The sequence below is a fragment of the Rana temporaria genome, chromosome 13 (genome assembly GCF_905171775.1).
Source record: "Rana temporaria chromosome 13, aRanTem1.1, whole genome shotgun sequence".
Taxonomy (NCBI): Eukaryota; Metazoa; Chordata; class Amphibia; order Anura; family Ranidae; genus Rana; species Rana temporaria.
Window position 1 is genome coordinate 7,605,915 of NC_053501.1, and position 10,492 is coordinate 7,616,406.

The window sequence follows — 10,492 nt, forward strand, 5'->3', positions numbered from 1 at the left end:
ACCAGCGAGGTTGCTGGGCACGGGACCCAAGACATGTGCCCTTATTTTTCTATCAGGTGCATTAAGGCTACTATCTTTACCAAGCCTTTGGGTATGCTTAGGCATAGCCCAACCCTACACTTTACATTGGCCATACTGCTTGGCCCAGGACCCAACACATGTGCCATACTTCCTCTATCAGGTGCATTGGGGCCACCTTTACCAAGCCTCTGCGTATGCTTAGGAGTAGCCCTACTCTACACATTGCTGGACCCACGACATGTGCCATACTTCCAGGACCGGACTGGCCTACCGGGAGATCGGGAGTTCATCAAAAGTGTCAATTAATATTGAAATGTACATGAAAATATTTTCAGGAAAAAAAACAGGGGGGCAGGTGACTGCTGACAGGGGCTTACCCCTTCACCCGGTCTTCCTTCTGGGTTTGCGTGCTCCTGCTGTGTGGCTAGCTGGGCCGTGATGACGTCACTCTCTTGCAAGTGCACAGGATACTCTTTTTATGCGTGTTTGCAAAATTAGAGTGGGCCGGTCTGGATGAAGTCCAGGGCCACTTTTTTGTCCCAGTCCAGCCCTGAACATGCCTTTGGGCATAGGTGTGCACCCCGAAGTTCAAACACATAAGTCTGTGTGTATCTATCGGCAGTAGGGCAATGGACGGTGTCAGTAGGGTAGTGGACAATGCCAGTAGGGCAGTGGATAATGTCAGCAGGGCAGTGGACGATGTCAGCAGGGCAGTGGACGATGTCAGCAGGGCAGTGGACGATGTCAGCAGGGCAGTGGACGATGTCAGCAGGGCAGTGGACGATGTCAGCAGGGCAGTGGACAATGTCAGCAGGGCAGTGGATGATGCCAGTAGGGCAGAGATTGGTGTCAGTAGTTTTTTTTTATTATAACTTCTGTCCCACTTTTGAGACAGGGAAAAGGACCGAGGACAGAGCTGACCCTGCCTCTATCTCCCTTGCCTCTATCTCTCCATCTAAGCAGCAGGGGAAATCTGTACATTACAACATGATTAGGGTGTGCCCAGGCACACCCTGTGCGCACGCCTATGCCTTTGGGTAAGGTAGCCCCATCGTTGGGGCCAGTGGGGGGAATATTGCCCCATCATTGGGGCCAATGGGGGGGGGATAGAACCCCCAGTTTGAAGTCCACTGGCCTAGAAGAACCATTGAAATTATTTTGAGGTGCCAGGGAACCCCTGCTAAAGCCAATTTTAGAGGGAGAGAATGCTTCTGACACTTTAGACAGGATACACTCCTTTGGAGATTGCAAACCAAATAAAAATAAAAATTCTCAGCAGCCTTATGTATTGGTGTGTGATATTCTGGGTGAGCAGATCTTTTGATTCCATTTTTTGCTGTATAACCAACGTTATTTGTTTTGATGTTGTAATTATTGTATTTTTTGCTTTGTAGACAGTTCCTCCTGAAGAAGCGGTCCCAATCCGCGAAACTAGTAGAGGATGAATTTGTCTATACTCCACATCAACAGTTATCTTTCGGGTGATCCCGCTAGTAGTTGAATTTTATCTTTTGTCTTCTGTATATGTTTTTTTATATGTATTAAAAAATTATATTTTTTATATTAAAGCGGTGTTTCACCCTGCAGAACAACTTTTTAGCATAAAATTAGGCATAGTAGCGCGAGCTACAGTATGCCTGTCTTAATTTTTTTATCCCCGTACTCACTGTGTAATCGTACATAGAAGATTCTGACTGCCCGCGGGGAATGGGCGTGCCTTTGGAGAGGGAGGATGATTGACGGCCGGCTCTGGCACGTCACGCTCCCCGAAGACAGCCGGAGTAGGTCTCGGCTCTTCACGGCGCCTGCGCACAGACTATGCGCAGCCGCCGTGAAGAGCCAAGCCTATTTCGGCTATTTCCGGAGAAGCGTGACGCGCCAGAGCCGGCCGTCAATCACCTTCCGTCTGGATTGGAACGCCCATTCCCCGTGGGCAGTCGGAATCTTCTATGTACGATTACACAGTGAGTACGGGGATAAAAAAATTAAGACAGGCATACTGTAGCTCGCGCTACAATGCCTAATTTTATGCTAGAAGAAAAAAAAAATGTTTTATTTTTTTTTATAGGGTGAACCCCCGCTTTAAGAATTTGTTTGTGTATCAGTACCGAGATAGTCCAGTACAACCTACATCATGGGTGTCTATTCATAGACAGCCATAGCAATTCTCCTTATAAACCCTTCTCGTCTCATGGTCTATACTGTTGATGTTGCCAAGTGGTGTGGGGCCCTGAAACTAGGAAGGCGCCATCAAATGGAAAGCCGATCAGCTACAGCTCAAGGAGGCCCTAGCAACCTAATGTAGGAATACTAGTTGAGGATGGCTTCCTTAGAGGGGAGATGATCAAAGCCCTTTTGGAGTCCAGTACGGCCAATGGAAACTGTAGAGTACAGTGCAGGGCCGGCCCTATGATGGGACCGGGTGGTACCATGGGTACCAGGCAGCACTTTTAGGGGGGCAGCATACTGATGCCTGCCAGCCCGTTCCGCCAGCTCCGCTACCCAAATAAAATTGATGTCCTTTTTTCCCACAAATAGAGCTTTCATTTGGTGATATTTGATCACCTCTGTGGTTTTTATTTTTTGTGCTATAAATATATATATTTTTTTACTTTTTACTATAATAAATATCCCCAAAATTTTGAAAAATAAACTACTTTCTTCAGTTTAGGCCAATATGTATTCTTCTACATATTTTTGGTACCAAAAAAAAAAACACAATTAGCGTACATTGATTAGTTTGCGCAAAAGACATTGTGGCCGCCGGCAATTCACAGGTCCCTTTATACTCCTGGATACATGTATAGAGCCATGGCAGGTCCTTTTATACGCCTATATGCATGTATAGAGCCATGACAGGCCCTCTTTATACTCCTTTATACATGTATAGAGCCATGGCAGGCCCTCTTTATACATCTATAGAGCCATGACAGGCCCTCGTTATATTCCTTTATACATGTATAGAGCCATGACAGGTCCTCTTTATACATTTATAGAGCCATGGCAGGTCCTCTTTATATTCCTTTACATGTAAAGAGTCTCGACAGGTCCTCTATATACATGTATAGAGCCATGACAGGTTCTCTTTATACATCTATAGAGCCATGACAGGCCCTCGTTATACTCCTTTATACATGTATAGAGCCATGTCAAGTACTCTTTATAGTCCTATATATATTTATAGAGCCATGACAGGTCCTCTTTATACTCCTATACATGTACAGAGCCATGACGGGTCCCCTTTAGTTATCATGATATAAAATAATGAATGTGGGGGCCTTTTGGTTGACGTGATTTTTTTTTCTGGGGGGGGCAGCATTTCATTCTTGGTCCCAGGCAGCACAATGTCTTGGGCCGGCACTGGTACAGTGGGGCTACTTCTAAGCATACCCAGAGACTTGGTAAAGGTAGCCCCAATGCACCTGATAGAAGAATGTGCCGTGATTCTTCTAGGACAGGGGTCTCAAACTCAAATTACCTGAGGGCCACAAGACAAGTTTTCATATGCCATGGGGGGCCGCATGCAAACTTTCAAACTTCAAAAACAACAGTACTGGTGTCAGCGAGCGCATTATTACCACCAGCACTGGTGTAAGTCAGGGTTTGACAAATTTGCTTGGAATCTAGGATCCAGCTAAAAAAGTTAGGAGCCAGAAAACGCACCCCGTCCCGACGAGCTTGCGCGCAGAAGCGAACACATACGTGAGTAGCGCCCGCATATGTAAACGGTGTTCAAACCACACATGTGAGGTATCGCCGCGATTGGTAGAGTGAGAGCAATAATTCTAGCTCCTCTGTAACTTAAAACATGCAACCTGTAGATTTTTTTAAACGTCGCCTATGAAGATTTTAAAGGGTAAAAAAGTTTGTCGGCATTCCACAAGCGGACACAATTTTGAAGCGAGACATGTTGGGTATGAATTTACTCGGCGTAACATTATCTTTCATAATATTAAAAAAATGGGGATAACTTAACTGTTGTCTTATTTTTTAATTTAAAAAAGTGTAATTTTTTCCCAAAAAAGTGCGCTTGTAAGACCGTTGCGCAAATACGGCGTAACAGAAAGTATTGCAACGATTGCTATTTTATTCTCTAGGGTGTTAGGATAAAAAATATATATAATGTTTGGGGGATCTAATTAGAGGGAAGAATATGTCAGTGAAAATGGTGTAAAATGACATTAGAATTGCTGTTTAACTTGTAATACCAACGGCCACCACCAGATGGCGCCAGCTCACATCTGGTGGTAATAACTTGTAATACCAACGGCTCACCACCAGATGGCGCCAGCTCCCCCCACTTCCATCCAGCCTGCGGGCCATTTATAACTGGTCCGCGGGCCGGTACTTTGAGACCACTGTTCTAGGACGATCTGCCCAGATCCTAGCAGCCCATCCGAGACGATCCACCACCAGTGCTGTGCAGATCCTAATGCACAGATCCCAATACAGTGTTTGTAGCTGCTGACTTTTAATTTATTCAATTTATTTTTTTACAGCTGGACCTCCGCTTTTAAAAGGTGACAAACTAAAAAAAAAAAAGTACTGTATATACCTAGAGCACAGGTGTCAAACACAAGGCCCTCCAAACACATCTACGACTAAAGCGCAGCCCCTCCATAGACAGAAATGATCTCCCCCCGCCATCTTTCATTGATTCACCACGTCTGTTACATTCAAGTTTCAAGGTTGTTGTTGAACAAACTTTCCTGAGTATCGCCGTTACATGGAACACATCCCCCCCCCCCCTCCCGCCACGGACCCAGAGCATTCTTCACATAAAGCATCTGCTTTTTCTTCTGCTAAAGTGCAGAAGATCCGAACGCCCACTGGAAGCCGTCGGCACAAACAAGCCTATTCAGAAAGGCGCCATTAAAGGCCAAGCAATGAGTTAGGGGGGAAAAGGTCCTCAATTGTGCCGAACAAAACACTATAAAGAAGAAGACGCTATTTGTTGCTTTTGTACAGAGATTGTTGGTAAAGCGGGAGGAGGGTGAGGGCGCTTTCAAGCGGTTTTAGAATAAATCGTCTTTATGGGAGCCATCGTTGTGTTTACATGCGTATTCAGCGGCACGTGGCATTCGCTGTGGTATGTATAGAGAGAAAAAAGGTTCAATGACAAAGTGTTATTTGATGATGGTTGGGTGGCATTACTACAAGAAAACTGTAGAAAGGCCGGGAATAAAATTGTTGATATTGGTTTGCTGGGCACGGGACCCAAGACATGTGCCCTAATTTTTCTATCAGGTGCATTAAGTCTACCTTTACCAAGCCTCCGAGTATGCTTAGGCATAGCCCAACCCTACACTTTACATTGGCCATACTGCTTGGCCCAGGACCCAAAACATGTGCCATACTTCCTCTATCAGGTGCATTGGGGCCACCTTTACCAAGCCTCTGCGTATGTTTAAGAGTAGCCCAACCCTACTCTACACATTGCTGGACCCAAGACAGGTGCCCTAATTTTTCTATCAGTGCATTAAGGCTACCTTTTTCCAAGCCTTGGGTGTGCTTAGGCATTGCCCAATCCTACTCTATGCTTTACATTGGCCATACTGCTTGGCCTAGGACCCAAAACGTGCCATATTTCCTCTATCAGGTGCATTGGGGCTACCTTTACCAAGCCTTTGGGTATGCTTAGGAGTAGCACAACCCTACGCCACTCTACATATTGCTGGACCCAAGACATGTGCCCTAATTTTTCTATTAGGTGAATTAAGTCTACCTTTACCAAGCCTTTGGGTATGCTTAGGAGTAGCCCAATCCTACTCTACTCCACTCATTGCTGGACCCAAGACATGTGCCCTAATTTTTCTATTAGGTGAATTAAGTCTACCTTTACCAAGCTTTTGGGTATGCTTAGGAGTAGCCCAACCCTACTTAACATTGGTCATACTGCTTGGCCCAGGACCCAAAACATGTGCCATACTTCCTCTATCAGGTGCATTAAGTCTACCTTTATCAAGCCTCTGAGTATGCTTAGGAGAAGCCCAACTCTACACATTGCTGGACCCACGACATGTGCCCTAATTTTTCTATCAGGTGCATTAAGGCTACCCCTTTTCCAAGTCTTTGGGTAGGTTTTGGTGTAGCCGAATCCTACTCTACGCTTTACATTGGCCATACTGCTGGCCCAGGACCCAAAACATGTGCCATACTTCCTCTATCAGGTACATTGGGGCTACCTTACCAAGCCTTTAGGTATGTTTAGGAGTAGCCCAACCCTACTCTTTACATTGCTGGACCCAAAACATGTGCCCTAATTTTCCATCAGGTGCATTAAGGCTACTTTTACCAAGCCTTTGGGTATGCTTAGGAGTAGCCCAACTCTACTCTACTAAACTCATTGCTGGACCCAAGACATGTGCCCTAATTTTTCTATTAGGTGAATTAAGTCTACCTTTACCAAGCTTTTGGGTATGCTTAGGAGTAGCCCAACCCTACTCTACATTTAACATTAGCCATACTGCTTGGCCCAGGACCCAAAACATGTGCCATACTTCCTCTATCAGGTGCATTAAGTCTACCTTTATCAAGCCTCTGGGTATGCTTAGGCGTAGCCCAATCCTACTCTTCGCTTTAAATTGGCCATACTGCTTGGCCCAGGTCCCAAAACGTGTCATATGTCCTCTATCAGGTGAATTGGGGCTACCTTACCAAGCCTCCAAGTATGCTTAGGAGTAGGCCAACCCTACTCTACACATTGACTACACTGCTGGGCCCAAGTCATGTGCCCCGATTCTTCTATCAGGTGTACACACACACACACACACACACACACACACACACACACACACACACACACACACTAGGGGTGCAACGGATCAAAAACAAAATCACGGTTCAGATCGTTCCTCGGATCAGAGTCACGGATCAGATCATTTTTCGAACCAGCAAAAAAAAAAAATTCCCCCACAGTAGTACAGACAGTACCCCCCTTAGTGCAGACACCCCCTGTAGCACAGACAGTAACCCCACCCCCTCAGTGCAGACTCCTTATCAGTACAACTCCCAGTCCCCCTTACAGACCTCAGATAGCGGGGGGGGGGGTGTGTGTGTGTGTGTGTGTGTGTGTGTGTGTGTGTGTGTGTGCGCGTGTCCCTCGAGTGCGAGCTCCTCCTTCTCTGTGGGTGTAAAAAGAGAGGAGGGGCGGCGGCCGGGAGTACCAAGATGGCCGCGGCTTCAGAGCTAGGCCAAAGCCACGGCCTTTCTTAATGCTATGGCCGCGGCGGCAATCTGCGGATCAAATAGTGTGGCGATCCGAAGGGGGTGACCCCTTTGGATCACGGATCAACGGTGATCCGTTGCACCACTAATACACACAAAAATAGGATTTTTGTACTCACCGTAAAATCCATTTCTCCGAGTTCATGGACGGACACAGCAGCCTTTGACTGTAGGGTTATATCCACTTCCTTCCAAAAGAGTTAGGCAGAAATACAGCACTTAAAGTGTTAACAACCTTTCTTTCGTGCAGCTCCTCCCAGGGGGCGTGGTTCCCCGGGTATAACCCACACCCTGCTCTAGCAGCCTCAGTTCGTAACAAGCAGCAATAGCATTGTCCGACTCTGCGTCAGAGACACCCCCAGAAGCAGGCTCAGGGAGGGGGCGCTTTTTACCCCCCTTCTTGGCACTAGCTGCTTCAAACCTGGCGAGAAAAGACTCCAGGACAGCCGACATTGCCTCAACAGATGTGGCAGGGGGAGGGGCGTCAAGGGTTAACTCAGGCATTGCTGGGGAAGAAGTACCTGGTTCAGGCTCCATAATGCCCACCGCTGTGACACCCTCACTGCAAAGTAGAGAACACCCACTGGTCACCTCCTGGCCGTTACAACAGAGTATGGGGGCCCCCAGGGAACTCACCACCCCACCTGGTGCAGCGCCAGCTGAGAGAAGCCTGAGGTGTGCCGAGAAGCCGGCTGCGCTGCGTCTGTCCCCTCAGGCAGATTCGCGGTCTTTTTGCAGCGCTAAAACGGCCGCACGAGGCCAAACGAAATCCAAGATGGCCGTCGAGTGAGAAAAAAACTGCATAGGACCACAAGAAAATGGCCGCCGAGCCATAGAAAGCGTGACCCCGGCAAAATGGCGGCCGTTGCGCATTTAAAAAGCGCCCAGAGTAACACAGCGCCTCAGCGCAGCACAGATTACACAGCGCATCACACAACAGACCCTCAGTGAACACACACAGCCCCCGGTGTAATAAAGAGACCCCAGAAAGCCCCCTCTCACAGACGCTACCCAAATGGGAAAGGAGGGAGAGGAATTAGAGGAGAGAGGAAAGCAGGACAAACCCTCAGTCGACCTCCCAGGGGAAAATTCCAGCCATACCACCTTACCTGAGCAAGGGGCCATACTTACCAGTCCTGCGACCACCGGCTGGAGATATCCCAGACAGAACCAACGTCAGCTAAACGGCATGGCTGTCGGCCAGACACACTGTGACAAAGCCATAAAGACCGGTCATATGTGAGCCCTAGAACAAGATGTTCCTCGGCCACCCGGTGGAGCAAAGGGGCCTGTCTTGGACGACCCTGAGCTGAGGGCCGGCACACGCTCGATGGCCGAACATGGGGGGGACTACAAGAGTCAAGACCCAGCCTGTCACCCAGTCGGCAGTTGATAGAAGAATCTCAGGATTCAAAAATGCAGGAACAAAAAACAATAAAAAACGGAAAAAAAAAATCTCCAGAGTACAGGACTCTAGAGTGCCTGTCCTCTCCTGACGTTAGGCAGAGAAAAACTGAGGCTGCTAGAGCAGGGTGTGGGTTATACCCGGGGAACCAAGCCCCCTGGGAGGAGCTGCACTAAAGAAAGGTTGTTAACACTTTAAGTGCTGTATTTCTGCCTAACTCTCCTGGCAGGAAGCGGATATAACCCTACAGTCAAAGGCTGCTGTGTCCGTCCATGAACGGAAGAGAAAATAACAATGTTAATATTCATAATAAATACAAAACACGGCTTAGTTTATTAATTTAATTATCATGATCAATTTACAAAAAAGAAAGGCACAATGGAAGTTATAAATGTAACATTTATAAAAAAAGTCTTCATTTCTTTTTGTTCCAGTTCTTTTTTTTTTTTTTTTTTTTTTTTTAAGTATGTTTATTGGTATTTTAGAATAAATCAATACACATAATAGAGAAATCTTTGTTCCAGTTCTATATAGCAGTGAGTAAAAAAAAAAAAAAGGAGGAGGTAGAAAATGTAAAAGGGAATGTATACTGGCAATTGCATAGATTTTACCTACAGGACTTGAGGTGTAAACGTTTTGTAATTGGGTAAGTGTACATTGTAAGTTACATTTAGTATTGTCATTTCCAGCCAGTAGGTGTCACTCCCAGTTTCTCATCATGTTTACCTGACTATTCTTAGCTGCTCTGTTGTAGAAAGGAGGAAAAATGCTGACTATGACCCCAAAGAACACTGGGCCGGATTCAAGTAGATTTGCGCATTTATTACGGAGGCGCAGGGCAACGATTTTGCCCTGCGCCCCCGCAATTTTTTTGCGCTGCCCTCGATTCACGGAGCAGAAGCTCCGTAAATTGCGCGGGCGCGCCGGCAAAATGCCCAGCGCAAGCGCGCGCAATTTAAATGATCCCGTAGGGGGCGGGAATAATTTAAATTAGGCGTGTTCCCGCGACGATCGTAGAGCGCATGCTCCGTCGGGAAACTTTCCCGACGTGCATTGCGGCAAATGACGTCGCAAGGACGTCATTTGCTTCAAAGTGAACGTGAAAGGTGTCCAGCGCAATTCACGAATCACTTATGCAAACTACGTAAAATTCAAATTTCGCAACGCGGGAACGACGGGTATACGTAGCATTGGCTGTCCCTGCTAATAGCGGCCATCGCAAGAATGCAGCCTAAGATATGCGGGCATAAGAGCCTTATGCCGCGCAGATCTTAGGCTGCAGTCGGCGTAACGAGGTTCCTGAATCAGGAGCATTCGATACGCCGGGGCAAGTAAGCAATTGTGCTATGTAACCTATGGTTACACAGGCGCAATTGCTTCTTGAATCCAGCCCACTGTCCCTACAGTCAAGCACGGAGGTAGAAACATAATGCTTTGGGGCCATTTCTCTGCTAAAAGGTAAAGGCCAACTTTGCCGCATAGAGGGGCCAATAGATGGGATCACGTGTTGTAAAATGTTGGGCGAGAACCTTTTTCCCTCAGCCAGAACACTGAAGATGGGTCATGGATGAGGTTGATCAGCATGACAAATGATCCAAAAACATACCGCCAAGGCAACAAAGGAGGGGCTCAAGAAGAAGCACATTAAGGTCATGTAGTGGCCTAGCCAGTCTATAGACCAGTGTTTTTCAACTCCAGTCCTCAAGGCACACCAACAGGTCATGTTTTCAGGATTTCCTTTAGATGAAACGACTGTGGTGATTACTAAGACAGTGAAACTGAACAAATCACCTGTTCAAAATAATGGAAAGCCTGAAAACATGACCTGTTGGTGTGCCT